Below are 15,659 nucleotides of genomic sequence, written 5' to 3'. Positions count from 1 at the left end.
ACTGCCTATTCCAATTTTCCATGCATATGTCCATAAAAGGTATCTCAAATATAGCTATCTCAGTATATAGGTATCTCAAATTTGACACTTTCAAACCTAAACTCTTGATTCTGCCTTCAATCCTGCTCCTCCTTCAGTGTTCTCCATCTCAGTAAATCACGTCCTTTCAGCTGGGTGCCAAAAAGCTTGGCGTCATCCTCTATCCCCCTGTTCCCTCACTCCTGCACATCACAGTCCATCAGGAAGTCCTTTTGACCCTATTCCTCCAATGTATCCCACTTACATTGTCTTCTCTCCTCCCTTACATTGCCATGAGGCCCCAGACCATCACCTCCCACCTGGATAATTGCAGGAACTGCCTTAACTGATCTTCCAGTTTCTTTTCTTGGTCCCCATTGTGTGTGCTCTGCCAGAGTGCTCCTCTTAAAATATATCCAGTCATATTGTTTTCTGCTAAAAATCTTCTAATCGCTTCTAATCTCCTTAGAAATAAAATTCAAACTCCCCAGGGTCCATAAAGCCCTACAAAAGCTAGTTCCAGTTGCCCCTCAGCTGTCATCTCCTAACACTGCCGCAGCCACAGGGGCAGGTTTGCTGTTTTCAGCCAAGCAGGTTCTTGCCTCAGGACCTCACACTGGCCATACACTGCCTCAAATGTCCTTCCCACATTTCTGCATAGCTTTCTCCCACACTTCATTCAGGTCTCTTTGTAAACATTGCCTCATCAGAAAGACCTTTCCTGACCAAACTAGCGCTTCAACTTATAATTCCAAAACACTTACTGTGCTTTATTTCTTCCAGCACTTATCACCAACGGACATTTCCTGGTAATTTGTTCTTTGTCTTCTGTCCACCTTTATGAGAGTTTAAGCTCCCTGAGAGCAAGAATTTTTCTGTTCTGTTCACGACTATATCCCCAGTATCTAGAATAGTGTTTTGGTGCATAGTAGTTGCTCAATATCTAGTTGCCAAACAAGCGAGTCAACAATAAACTTTCATTCTCTATTTTAGCTTAGTTGTTTGTGTGCTTATCTATTCCCCCTATTAGACTGGTCTTCTTCACCTGTAATTCCTGCAGTTCCAGGCATGGTGCACCTGCACAGAACAGGTGCTCATTACGTGTGTGTTGAATTAAGTTGAGCAATTACCAAGCACTAGCCACAGATTTTGTGACTTAAATCCAGTTCATATCATCTACAAGAAGCACGCCCAAAGGGTTTGTTAATTTTTCTGAGAGATAGTCCCAATGTTTCATTACAACTTAGGCAGCAGCTCTGGGAAGAAGGAGCCGCACAAAGAGCTTTGTGTGATGGGGAAAACAGGGAGGTGCAGTCCCAGTCAGAGCTGTTAGCAGCAACCCTTTGCCAGGCCTGAACATGCAAAGCCAAGCTCTGGGGAGAGCAACAAAAGGGCCGATTGGATCCGAGCCACGAGGTCACAGAGTCCGTCTTGGAGGGGAAGGGTATGCCATGTGTTGGCCACAGAACCATGTAGACAAACTACAGCGAGTCAGACACACCAAGATTTTTGCTCCTGTTTGTTTCTGCTACACTTCTACAGAATCAAACCACTTTGTTCCTTGACTTTGGAATCATGTCCATTTGTTTAAGGTAATGGACTGGGGTCTTCCACCATGCCACCCCCAGGACCCGCACCCTGAAGTCCTGGTATAGGCTGTGCTATAATGTGGTCTTTTTAATAACTAGCTTCTTTGGAAGGAGTTCAGGTGCAGCCAAGTTGTACAAATTTCAGGGTTATAAGTGGGGCTAGAACATGACACAATGTACTAGGAACTATTTTACAAATTTATCTTAAAATCAAAGCTACTTGCAAAAATGGATTTAGCTCTGCCCTCAATTGTTTCCTCAGGCTCAAATGTTTAAATAGAAATAATTCACAAAATATGTCACTGTCTGCTTATATTTTATCCTCATGGCAATAGAATGTTACTCAACTCCCCAGGTCACTATCAATTATTTTAAACTGCTTTGCCTTTTACTAAAACTCTTTAGTATCCAGAAGATTTGTTTCAAAAGCTGATCAGGAAACAAACAAACAAACAATTCTGCATTTCAAATATTTATTAAAGGAAAAGGAAAAGCTTTTAATAAAGAAACTTAATATGATGAGTATTTCGCTTTTACCTTTTTAGTGGGTTGTTGCCCCTAAGTGATCCTTGTCATTGTAAACTATGCCAGGAAACCTCCAAAATTAAAGCAAGTGCGGATTTACAAAAAAACAAACAGCAGCTGTCCCAGTTCATCTAAGGGTCTGGGCCAGCAGCCTGCTGAGAATTCATCAAGCCCAATTGAGCAGTTCAAGGCAAAAGACATTTAAAAAATAAAGTACAAACCCCTTGGGAATATTAAGAAAAGACTCATCCAAAGTTTTCCAAAGACGTGCATCCAAGGCTCAAACCATTACAACAGACCAAAGCAGTACTCTCTAAACCAGAGCTGCAAAACAGCCACTTATGAAAGCTACTACGTGAGACATCAAAAGTATTCAGGTCTTTCCTTCACACAAGACTGGCTTAGAGGGACAGAACTTTCTTTTTCCTCTCTCTAGAAAATTCCCAAACCACAGTTTTATGGGCTCTATTATACCGATTTTCAAAACATTGGTCAACTTAAAATGCCATTTCCTTTGGATGGTTTAGATTATTCTCAATAAATTTTTGGTATATTGATTCAAATAAATGCTACCAAATCCTCAGTAAAAAATGTTTCCATGGTGAAATAAGTATGACCTCAAATGAAATCTTAGAGATTCCCAATGCATATGGAGAGCTCTGAGTAAAGAAAGCTGTTTCTAATCCAACAGTTCCCAAATATGTTTGACCATGGAACCTTCTTTTTACTAACGCCTTTTGACATTCCAGGGTTGAGAAACACTGGTTTAAACATTTCTGTGACTTCAAGGTCAAGGTTAAGATCTATTTCCTATTGGGATCATTCATTCACCTATTAAGTAGACATTTTGTTAGTTGGCTTGTACAGGCCAGGCTCTCTACCTAGACCCCAAGGCAAATAAGAAGAAAGTGCTAAGATCCAGCAACTCTGGTATCTGTCAGGGTTAAGCAAAAGACAAAAATGTACATAAATATCAGCATTTTCATGTGATACAGGCTTCTGTGAACCCCTTCATTGCTGACCGTATGTACAGCACAATTTATATCCCAAGTTGTTCACTAAATATTTCCTGTGCCTTTGTCGTGTCTCTTCCGCTATATTGTTTATTACTTAAAAGCAAAGCTCATGCCTTATACTTGTCTAGTATCCTCTGTGGTAGCTGGCATGGGATTGGACACATAGTAGGTCATCCAGTGAATACTGGCTGATTGACTGATTGAGGACAAAACTAGATAATCACTTGAGTCCTTTTCAATTTTGCAGTTCTAAGAGTCATTTTCAAATACTGGCACAATCTTGTGCCTACAAAACTACGGTGAACCACAAAAGCATTGAATAATTCATTAGCTCTAGTTTACCAAGAGATGTCTTAATGCCACAAAAGTCACAAAAGTAATGCATGCTGCCCCACCAAATAGACAAGCAACAGCAAACTAAAGCAATTTACTCGCTACTTATGGACACAACTTAAGTGTTAACTTAAAATTTAGTGATTTGACCTTGTAATCAGAGAACAGTCAAGTTCTGATTTTACATATGGGAATCCTGGAAATCAAGTGAACATTTAGCTATTCATTGTAGAATTTAATACAGATTAGGGTTAGCCACAATTGGTAACACTTGGGGAGTTGTTAATTTCTTGCTGGCAATTTCACTGTAACTTCCCTTCATAAATTTCAGATTTAAACTTGGCATTGTCATCCAGATCTTATGCACGTTTATTTGATTTACATATGATGAGTGGCTCCTAATAGTATACTCAGTAAACAAACATCACCTCTGATGCTTTATGTATTTGAGAATTCTTCAGAGCCACAGAAATTTAATTTCATAAGTGAACAAGGAAGTGAATTTAGTGAGAATAAATTACATTGGGCTTTATTATGATACGGCAGGATTTCCCAACCTCTGTACTGCTGGCATATTGGGCCAGACGATTCTGTGCTGTGGGAGGCAGACCTGTGCATTATGGCAAGTGTGCATCATCCTTAGCCTCTACCCACTGGATGCCAGTGGCACCCCTCCTACCCCCTTACCAAAGATGGCTCTAGACATTGCCAAATGTCCCTTGTGGGAGGAGTGGGAGTGGGAGAAGTCTCTCCTGGTTGAGAGCCACTGATGATAAAAGAACCCCTGGTGACTAAAGTCAGTTTTAAGACTAATGGTAAGTGAATTTTCAATTTAGTGGAGTATCGGTTAGTATGTTCCCAGAGAATGAAAATCAATGCTTATTGTGCTTTGGAACTAGATAAATCTGTCTTCTTTCTAGCCTGTCTGGCTTGGGACAAGTTATCTAGCCTCTCAGAGTCTCAATTCCCTTGTTTGCCCAAAATAGAGTACCTACTTTGCATGTGGTCTCAAGCATAAGTGACCTATACACTGAAAAGCTTCTAGTGTAATGCCTGGCAAGTACCAGGCATGTATGAAATATTTGTGTTCCCCTTCCTCCTCCCCCCACCCCGCCTGTTACTCCTCCCATGACCCCTTCCCCACACCCCACACCCCTTGCCCCAGTGCCTGGGATAAACACAACCAACATATATGCTTGGTGGATTCTTTCCTATTTTTCTTTCCATGGCACAAATAATCAAAAGTGTCATATATACAAACCTTATACAAGCTTTGGAGAATAGAACAGCCTAAGTCAACAATAAATAAAGGAGAATCTGAGTTCTCAACCCTTAGCATTTCATGCCCAAGAGCTTCCAATTACAGGGAATATGTCCACACACATTGGACTAATTTATCAACTTCTTATTCTCTGTCCAACATGGTAAGACTGTAACTTGACCAAACACAGGGACTGCTCACAGGCTGACCATGTTTCTTACCGACACCCCCAAGCCATCCAATAGACCAGGTTTCTTTCTCAGCAACACTGACTGGAGCCATTGCCCCTGAAAAGGCCCAGGCTCGGCACCATGGTGGGAACAGTAACATGGAAATGTATCTGGTGTAGTCCTAAACCTGAAGGATTTACAGAAAGGACACATGGAAGGACTTATGGACCTTATGTTCATTATAAAGGCATTATAACAATATTACCAGCCATTTGGAAAATGGGAAAGAGAAGAAGGAGATCACCCAAAGTTGTAGCACTCAATACAACTGTTTTCATTTTACATATTTACTTCCAGGCCTGATTCCCACACACATGTGATTTCCCTTGGCTGCAACAATTTCACACATATTCTTCTCAACCTGTTTTGCCCCCATACTGCACTAGATCCCAGCATTGTCCCTGATTCTTACTGTCTTCACAGTTTTCACATTTGATGACTGCATAGAAATTCTTGCAGAAGATTTTCCATAAAGCAACTAATTAATTATCCCTTTTTTGAGGAACACTTGGTTTCTGACTTTGCAATTATAAATAATTTAGTAGCAGGAAAAAAGTCATAAATATAGCTTTTTCCCTCTCAGGACGTTTTCCTAGGATAAAACCTCAAAAGTAAGATTAGTAGGTTAAAAACTATGGGCATTTCTACAGTTTTAAGTATAATATTGTCAAATTATTTTAAAATACATGATTCTGTTTACAAAAGCTATTCATAGTTTGCCTAGAATGATGGTTTCCAGCTTTATCCATGTCCCTGCAAAGGAACATGAACACATCCTTTTTTATGGGTGCATAGTATTCCATGGTGTATATGTGCCACATTTTCTTTGTTTAGTCTATCACTGATGTTCTCACTCATAAGTGGGAGTTGAACAAGAAGGACACATGGACACAGGGAGGGGAACATCACACACTGGGGCCTTTTGGGGAGTCCGGGGCTAGGGGAGGGATAGCATTAGGAGAAATACTTAATGTAGGTGACAGATTGATGGGTGCAGCAAACCACCATGGCATGTATACCTAGGTAACAAAACTGCCATTCTGCATATGTATCCCAGAATTTAAAGTACAATAAATATTTAAAAAGCTATTCATAGTTTATTTCAAAATATTTACAAAATATAGAACAGTATAAAGAATAAAACAAAAATCACCCATAATCTCGTAATTCAACTACTGCCAACACATATTATATTTCCTTCTAGTCTTTATTCCCCTGTGTCTGTCTTTAATATATGCATCTATCTAAAATTAGTTTTATTATAATATTATCAAGTCCTGGCTTCCTAAATGAGCAGGTATGACTGCTCTAAGGCATAACAAAGGGGTCTTACTAGAGTGCAAAGGATGGCTCAAAGGCTACCTGATTGCTTCAGGTATCCCAGTAGCCTTCTCCACTCATTCTGCTAAAGATCACTTATCTTCCCTCCTTGCCAATAGGACTGTCTAGCATTCCTGTTAAATGGAGCCTAACTGATCACATACAGGGACTGCATTCTAAAATCAATGTCTGAAAGGCCTTTGAACTGTAACTGACTTTACCTTTGAAAATCCCTGAGGAAGGACCCGTGTTGGAGAACCATTAGTGTCTCTCAGTAAGTTCAACCAGCTGGTTATTCCTCCAGTGAGAACTAGTTGCTCTTTCTTGGGTTGAGCACAAGACAAAGTAGTTGGCTTACAAGGGGCTATATTGTTTTAAAAACACCAATCTTTAACACCAATATCATGCAGAATGAAAGTTGAATGGGAAGCAACTCTAACTGAAGAATGGTATATTCAGATCTCAGCCTCACATAGTCATTTGTGGAATGACACTAAGAATCACCCTTACTATTTAAGTGGTTCATCATTTTCACTCTTTCTTTCTCTCACTTTCTGTCTTCTTTCCTCCCTTCCTTCCTTTCTTCTTTACCTCTTTCATTGCTTCCTTTTTCTCTCCTTCTTTTTATTTTTTTCTGATTACATATAACTGAATCTACACAAGTTTAATGCTCTTATAACAAAAGGCCGTGACAGTCATTCATACTGAATTGGACACTGCTCATAACAGGGAATTCCACCACAACTGGCAGCCCATTTCTTTAGTTGAATATCTTTAGAAACCTCATGTTGAAGTAACGCTTGCCTCTCTTCCAGTTCTGCCCATTGTGTTTCCTGGAATGATGGAGAGCAGCTCTTCTCAGACTCCCTGTGAAAGCCTTCCTGAAGTTCTAACATCCCTACTTCATCCAACCCATTTTTGTTATGGTGTGGTTTTTCAGGTGCCTCACCTTCCTGGTTTGCCTTTAACACCTTGCCACTCTGGGAAGAGAATGACTGTGGGTCTTGGGCAAAGCCTATAGCCTTCATCAACCTGTTCACTGACCAACTGCACAGCAGTGACAGGGGCATGGCAGTGGCACAGAGGAATGGTGGAAGCACATCCCTGAGACAGCCTCTCTGCAGCCCCAGCTCCAGCAGCCTGCATCCCAGATTTATGGATGGCACCTGGTAAAGCAATGATGCAAACTCAATGTGAAATCCAAGTACATCATCATCTATCTCTGTATTTGGTTTGGGGTTTTATTAATGACAGAGGATGTGATTAAACAGTTTACACTGTAACTAACTCCAGCTGGATCCAAGCATCAATGGGAAACCCCAATTCCCCTGATGTTGTCCTTGTGTCCTTTCTACTCACAATTTCTTTTCCAAGGCATTTTCTCTGAATCTGATAATGGTGAGGTCATACAACCTCATTTATTTTAAGAGACAGTCTGGCATGCGCAGCCCAGTGGCCCTGCAGTGAAGGACTTTTGTGTTGAAGATGCTGTGAGCCCTTGGATATGGCCTTATCCTAACCTATGAGATGAAATCACTGTTTCATTCTGCCAAGGCAATGTTATCATTGGGTTTGGGCTTATATTTGAAATTTTTCCAGCAGAAATCATATTCTAATAGACTCTAAACTGAAATATCATCATGCATAATCTTGTAAGATTACCAGAAGCCGGTTCAATGAAATTTGGGTTCTTTCGGCAGAGTTGTTGCGTATTATAAAATGGCTGTGATTACCTATTCCTTGGACTTTTTCTCTAGGGAAATTCAGGAATCACATCTCACCAGCACAAGCTGAGTACTATAAGTCTGCTTGTGGTTTGTGCAGTGATTTCTTCCTCCTCACCAGAGCTGAGGTTGAGATTATCTTCAAAGTCTTTCCTCAGTCTCTGTCCCTCTGATCTTTCTCTCATCTTCTCTCTCTCTTGCTGGCATTGCTCCTTTGCCCTTTGGATCTCCCTCCACACCCTCCTTTGCTTTCTCCACTCCCCTCTATTGCTTTCCTGCTTCCCCCTCTTCTCATTTACTCTTCGCTCTCATTCTCTTACTCCCCTCCTCTCTCAATTGCGTCCCACTATAGCTCCAATGTTCTCTTTCTACTATTTCAGTTTTCCTCTACAATAACATCAGGTTTCCGAAGGGTAAGACAAATCCCAGCTCACTTAGTTTGTTCCAGTGCCTATAGGTGTTGGGGTGATCTCATTCCATCTGTTCAGGATTCATCCATTCATGCCACCACATTCAACAAGCTCCAAGCTGATGGGAAATGAGACAGCCATTTCTCCCTCTGTCCCTGACCTGGGCTTAGCCCCAGGATGGCTCCTAACTGGAATCAGCAGATCCAGCACCAGGGCCAGGGCCATCAATCATCAGTACCAACATTGTCAGATATCCCATAGTGCCCAGTGGTGACAGGACCAAACTGCATAATTAATGGCCATGTTGTGCTCTTCTGATGTGCCTGCCAAAATGTCACTGCTACCCTGTAGGTGACAGCCATTGTTCACTGATGAAGAGCCTTCCTCTAATTTGCACCATCATACTCACTATTCTTGAGAAGCTAAAAGAAGATGGTGGCTTTATCTCTTTTAAAGAGAGTTTCTAGAGGCAATGGGCTGGTGGGCTAGAGCAACTTCCAGAGTTGCACCCAGTGCTTGCAATGAAAACCACCAATTTGCTGTGTACACAGCAACGTAATTCCTAATATTAAGCTATCGACCCAACTCTCTATGGCAAATCAGAAGATGGTTCTTTCTCTTCTGGCTATGTTTTCGTAGTGTGAGATTTTTATTATTCTAGAAAAAGGCCATTTCACCTGCTAACAATGAAAGCAAATGTCTTGCCTAAAACAAACAAACAAACAACATACCGCTGATGGTAACTCAACCTCCTCTTTTTTTGCCTTATGATTTACTTCTGTTATATGAAGGACTCACTGCTCAGAGCATATAGCCTGGACAATTGAATCCTGATTGAGCAACTCACATGAATTCTGGGAAATAAAGTCAACAATTCACAAATTGAACCCACTTCTGAATGTTCATCCACCAAGGACTCTTGACATTTGATCTCTTTGCATTTCTGCTCAATGTTTATTGCTTTCCACTCGTCCCTCAAACCAAAGTCTTTGCTCAGTAATTTCTTGTTTTAGAAAGTGACAAACAGACCAAGCAGAGAAAACACTGTATGTTTTGGACTAAAAATGAAATCATTAGGGTAAGTTTCTATTCTTGTCGACTGGAATTTTACTCTGGTTTTGATTAAGCTCAACAAAGATATTATATTTGATGCTTTCCTGTAAATGTATGAGATGGTTTGCTATTGCTGTCCATGAATGGAAATATTAACAGTCTCCACTTGGCTCCATCAGCCTCTGGCTTGGTCTTCACACCCAAAAAGCCAACTAAGAGAATCACATCCTCAGCCCAGAGTGAGTAGTTTCTGTCTTGCCTGCAGTTTTTCTTCACAGTCTCAGAATTAAGAGTAAGTCTTATCCAAAATACGTAAAATTAAATGGAATAGCCACACTCTATTTCTATAAATTTCTCAGTAAGGAACAACTTCACATGTCTAAACATCTATCTTTCATTGCTACATTTCTATCAGATTAGTGGGTCCTTCCAAAATCTGTTCCTTGTTGGTTAGATTACTTCAGTGAGGAGAGAGTATGATGTATGGGCTCCCTCAAGGGTATAAACAAAGAGAATGTCATGACAGATAAGTAGAGAAGCCAAGGTATTTTACAAACTCAAAAGTGTGTGCTAATTTTTTTAAAAGCAATTAGGTATATTCAAGCATAGAAGATGCACAGAATCCCACCTATACATTATCCATATCATGGAAGCGGAAATTGACACTCAGAGCAAAACCCAGAGGACAGAACTCTTGCTCCCTTGAATTGATCAGTGTTGTGAGCAGTGCAGAGTAGGGTTGAAAAGGAGTGAACCACAGAGCAAGGGACCTGGGCTCTTGTCCATCATGCCACCCACTCAACAGTGTGACCTTCTACTTCCCCACTGTACTACTGAGGTGAAGTTTCCTCATCTGTCAAATGAAGTTTGACAGAAGTTTCCTTATCTGTCAAATACTAACCTCAAAAGATTTTTAATGAGTATTTTAAAAGGAAACAAATATATATAAAGTGCTTAGTATAGTGTCTGGTACATAATACATGTTATTGATTTTTAGTGGTAGTAGTTGTATGCATTTCTAACCCACAGTTTATGCTAATGGAGTAATTAACATATTTTAACAAATAATATTATATTACATTTAATTTCACACATAAAATATAGGTCATTCTATCCTTATTAATACTTCTAATACCGCCTAAGCTGTAGGCCAAAGAGGACTCTTGGGGATTTCTATCCTATCCCTGCCTTTTCTTCCTACAAACCCAAACTCAAACTCACAATTTTGGCATACTCACCCTAGTGACCCAGCAGTCACTAGGAGCTCCCCATTCAGTCTGAACCAGTGACTGAGGAAAAAAGAAGCTGTCTAGGCATCCTCCTCAGACAGCTGTCCTGCCACTTCTCCCGCTGGGGTGGAAGGGCCAGGAGACAGCCATGCTCAGGGCCTGGCCTTTAACTCCCAGAATGCCTCTCTTAGAAGTGGGAGTCGTTGCTATCGTGGAATTGGACTAGCCAGAGGAGTGCCTCCTTCTGGAGGCTGAGAAGAGAGGTCAGAGAGGGTGCTCCCTTCTTTTAGAGGCCTAAGCACAAAGTCCACTTGTCTTCAGATGTGAAGAAATGGAAAAACTCAACATGGTCTGCAAAAATTGTGTACCTACATTTAAAAGATTGCATCAGGCAAATGGAAGAGCCTTTCTCATTTTGGAGGACCAAGATACATAATCCCTTACCTGCTTTTAAAAATATGGCCAGGTGCAGTGGCTCATGTCTGTAACCCCAGCACTTTGGGAGGCTGAGGTGGGCAGATCACCTGAGGTTAGCAGTTCAAGACCAGCCTGGCCAACATGGTGAAACCTCATCTCTACTGAAAGTACAAAAAAAGAAAAAGAAAAAAATCAGCCAGGCATGGTGGTGTACTCCTGTAATCCCAGCTACTTGGGAGGCTGAGGCAGGAGAATTGCTTGAACCCAGGAGGCGGAGGTTTCAGTGAACTGAGATCATGCCACTGCAGTCCAGCCTGGACGACACAGCAAAACTACATCTCGAAGAAGTAAAAAATACTTGTGTGTGTATGTGCACATATCTATATATAAATGTTCTTGTGACCATTACAGGTATTGCTCTTTTGAGATAATTCTAAGATTTATCAAGGTCTAAACTGAAAAATGTTATAACCAACATTATTGGAAATACAAAGCTGACAAAAGAAAAGAAGAATCTCAGGAGAAAGAAAGGAAGAAACAGCCCCAGAATCAGTGCTAGAAAATAGTATAATGAAATATATGGAGAATCAGGAATATTGATTTCTAGATCTAACTCTATTTACCAGTCAGTTGGAGGTTATATGGACCTACACAATTCATTTAATTACTCTGGAAGAGACTAAATGACCTCAAGGCTCAGCTATCTTCTGCCTCTGGTGATTCTACTTATGGCCTATGAGGAAGTCTTGGAGAACACTGGTCAAACTTCCATGACTCCAAAGTTCTTTCACCCTTTAGAGGTGATGGGGATGGTGATGATGGTAGTAATGTTAATGGCAGTGTTGATGGTGGTGGTGGTAATCATGGCAAAATGTTGGAAGTGGTAATGCTGGTGGTGGCGATAGGATGTTGGTGGTGAGGAAGTGTTGGGGAAGATGGTGGTGGTGATAATGATGGAGGAGGTAATAGTGGTGATGGTGATGGAGAAAGTAGTAGTGATGATGGTGTTGGAGGAGGTGATGGTAGTGATGGTAATGGAAGAAGTGGAGGCAGTGATGGTGTTAGGGGTAGTGGTGGTTGTTGAAGATAATGCTGCCATGCTTTATGGATCTAAATTCTATACTTGACCTATCTAAATGCTGTGATAGATTTCAGAAGTGGGCAGAGAGGGAAAGCACTTAAGTCCTGGGACTTAATGAATACAGGTGCACAAAGAGCATTGGTACCTGTCTCTGCCCATAACCATCACATGTGCCTTTTGAAGTTTTTCCTCTGTTTGGGACAATGCAGGCAAAACATATATGCTCAGGCAGATACACAGTGTTCTACTGGTTGTGAAATTTTGGTGTTTGTTTGTTGAGGTTTTCGTTTTACTTCTTAAATTTTAATTTATTTTGCTTTTTATTCCTCCAAAGTTTGAATCCTTATTTTGAGAATACAGGAATCAGGTCTGTGGAAAGAAGGAAAAGTTGAAATAGCCAAAAAGAAAGCAGGGCTGAAAGTACTGGACACAGATGAGGGGACACAATACAGGGAGATGAGAAAGGGGAAAAGCATCCTCACACGCATGAGACCAAACTGTGGTTTTGGCAGAGCTTAAAAGTAACTGTCAGTGTGCAACCACACAGGATAGGTACATGGCCCTGGGACAAAAGGTGAGAGCTGGAGCCAGTCCTGGTGGCTGCAGCACAGAGGGAGCTGGGGCAGTCAGTCTAGCGCCCACCTTCCTGGGGACAAAAGGCGACACTCTCTAGAGCAGACAAGGCAGAAAGAGTCCCTGGAGGGCCTTTGAGGTGCAGCTTCCTTTACAGACAGAGGCCTGGTGCCAGAAACTCGGCTGATTCACAAAGAGAGAAGTGAAATGCTAACAAATGGTTTTCATTATCATCGTGCAGTCTCCACCCTCATTCTGTATGTGTACTGTGTTTTTTCTTTCTTTTTTTCATCTTTTCATGGGTTGTAACTAAACAATGAGGTGATTGCCATCCCAGTGGATTGCACAACATAACCAGCGGCTGGGTTGGAGCATAGCCTTCTCCAAGGAAATTCTAGACAAGAAAAATGAACAAGCTGGAAGTAAGGAGGGTGTTTGTTTTGCACAACACCTGTGTGCACTTTTAGTGCTCATAAAGAAGGTGGAACGAGAGCCTTAGATTCTTAGGTCCTCTGAGGCCCACCTGTCAGGCCACCAATGTGGCACTCTCCTTCTTAAATAAAACACTAAATAGCCAAAGTGAAAGGGAGGCTCGCCCAGTTATCCAAGAAGGCGAATTGGGACCACTTATTATTTCCCAGTATAACATGAAATAATGATTTACTTGGGTTGAATAAACTGGCGCAGCTGTGGGAAGAGTCTTCAATTCCGTTCAATAAACATTCATTAAGTGCCTACACTGGGACAGCCCCACAGATAGAAATACACTTAAGACCTCAAGAAGTTAATCCAGCAGATGCCTAAACTTGTCCCAAATCCCTGGATAACCAAGTATAAATTTGATCATGAGGATATCTTCCATGTTGTATTCTCCTTGTGATTCACTTTTCCTGCAAGGCAGCAATTACTTAAGAAAAGATGCTATTAACTTTACAGTGCCTGGCAAGTTTTAGTGACAGCTAAACATCGCAGCGCTCAGACGAACACAGCCATAGCTGGAGCAGCTTCCTCCCTCTGACTGCGACATGGCTGAAGAAAATGGATCATTTCAAAAACAAATGTTTCAGTTTGTTACTCAGCATCTTTGTTGGCAAATGATTGCAGATAATCGCCCCACAGCTGCAGGCTGAGCAGTCTACAATTGCTCGGTTCCACTGAGCATGTGCCTGGCCAACCATTCCAATCACAACTGGGACACAAAGTGGCGATTTCTTCCTGCCAGAGAGGGCCAGGTGGGGGCATGGGATGAACAGGAGGCATCACTTTCTCTTCTGCACCCAGATCTGCCACTAACTAGCTGCCTGATTCTGGCCAAATGTCTTTAATGATATTAATAAGAGTAGCTGATACTTATGTAGCACCAACTAGCCCAGGCACTGGGCTAAATGCTTATTCAATTTAACCCTCTCAATAACCCAATATGGAGGGTGTAATTGTTCTGATTTTTGAGAGAAGATGTTGAGGGGCAGAGAGGTTAAGTCTCTTGCTGAAGATTGAGAAGTGTGGTGATTGAGAAGGAAAACTGTCTGTCCTCATCTCTGGAATTTCTAATTACCCACAATGTTCTGGGTCTCTAGAGACAGATACTCTCTGTGGGTCTCTCGTTAGCTCCGGAGTAAATTTCCCCAATGCAGAGTTTTTATTTTGTTCATGTTGTCATTATCAAATAAACCTTAAAAGAAGAAACACTAGAAGACTGGGAATATTCTGAAATATAATTATATGAGAAGCAAGTGACTTTAGAAAGGACAGCAGGTTTTCATCTCTCCTGACCTTTCCTCCCGAGATAATGAAAGAGCTAGATGAAACTCCTTAACCTAAGCTCAAAAATCCCTGTCAAATAGCCCTTCATTAGAGTTAACCACCCTGATGGTATTCCAGCATTCCCCATAAGTCATATGTGTTACTGTATAATAGGAGCCCATATGGGACTAAGATAGTTAAAGCCATGCACAGGAAGTAGCTAAAACAGCACAAAGCCCCCTGACAAACACACACATGGAAGTAAATTCTTCATTTCCAGTTCTTATCTTCGCCTCAGGTTACCTAGGATCTGCATGTGCTGCATGCCTGGGCAAAGCTGGGCTGAGTTATCTCTTTCATGCCTTGAGTCAGATTTTCTGGATGTGAAGTCAACAGACAAGCCAGGAAATGTCAGTGCAGAAGAGCAAGGGAGCTCAAGACACGATGGCAGCTGTCACTCCAGAGTGGTGTGGAGTGGGACGGTATCTGATGTGTCCTCGGACTCAGTTTCCCTTGGGAGGTGTTTGGTGCTGACTGCTTGTGATCCACGTTTTCTTGGATGCAGGTTGGTTGAGGTGCAGTGATTTTTGCAGTGAAACTGAAGTCCAGCTGCTCAAACAGAAATGGCCTCATCTAATGGACACTTTAATGAGTAAGGGTGGCATTTTACTTGAATCCTTACATTCAAGTCCCATGACTCATCCCTTATCCCTCCTTAATTGAAGGATGGACTGCCTGCCTTTTTTAAAGCACCAGAATCCCATGTGTCAGTTAAGCCAGTGTAGTTCCTGGTCTTTTTCAGGGCTATGAATCTTTACCTTGTCTTAATGTCTGAAGTTACATCTGAATCGCATTATAGACTTATGTGTTGTAACATTTCTTGACCTATTGCTTAGAAAACATACCACACACTGAGAGGAAAAGGCTAGCTCAAGAAGACCCGAGGACATTTAATCCTATAAAGCAAGTAGAATAAAGGGCTTGGATCTGAGTTAACATTCACTGGCACCGTTTTGTTTTCCTTCGTGTGTTCAATCCTAGGTGGTCATTCAAGGTCTGCAGTAGCCTGGAGACTCCATAGGTGCTGTTATAATTATATGCGAACCTTGACTGCAACCAACCTGAGAGTCGTTGCTC

The 15,659-nt window shown here is 41.5% G+C and overlaps 1 protein-coding gene across 3 annotated transcripts in view; it reads left to right on the top strand.

The window, feature by feature from the left end:
- The window catches only part of NGF (nerve growth factor), a 51,133-nt gene that overhangs the window by 22,751 nt on the left and 12,723 nt on the right, over positions 1-15,659 (top strand). Inside the window, exon 2 of one of the 3 annotated variants that reach the window (XM_017869794.1) lies at positions 7,108-7,461. The exons of the other annotated variants lie outside the window; for them this stretch is intronic. The gene's annotated coding sequence lies outside the window, so the exon portion shown is untranslated. The remainder of the gene's footprint in view (positions 1-7,107; positions 7,462-15,659) is intronic. 3 annotated transcript variants of the gene reach the window in all.

The sequence above is a fragment of the Rhinopithecus bieti genome, unplaced genomic scaffold (genome assembly GCF_001698545.2).
Source record: "Rhinopithecus bieti isolate Rb0 unplaced genomic scaffold, ASM169854v2 scaffold_3040, whole genome shotgun sequence".
Lineage (NCBI taxonomy): Eukaryota > Metazoa > Chordata > Mammalia > Primates > Cercopithecidae > Rhinopithecus > Rhinopithecus bieti.
The sequence above is the reverse complement of the archived record's forward strand: the minus strand, read 5'-3'. Positions and strand labels throughout refer to the sequence as shown.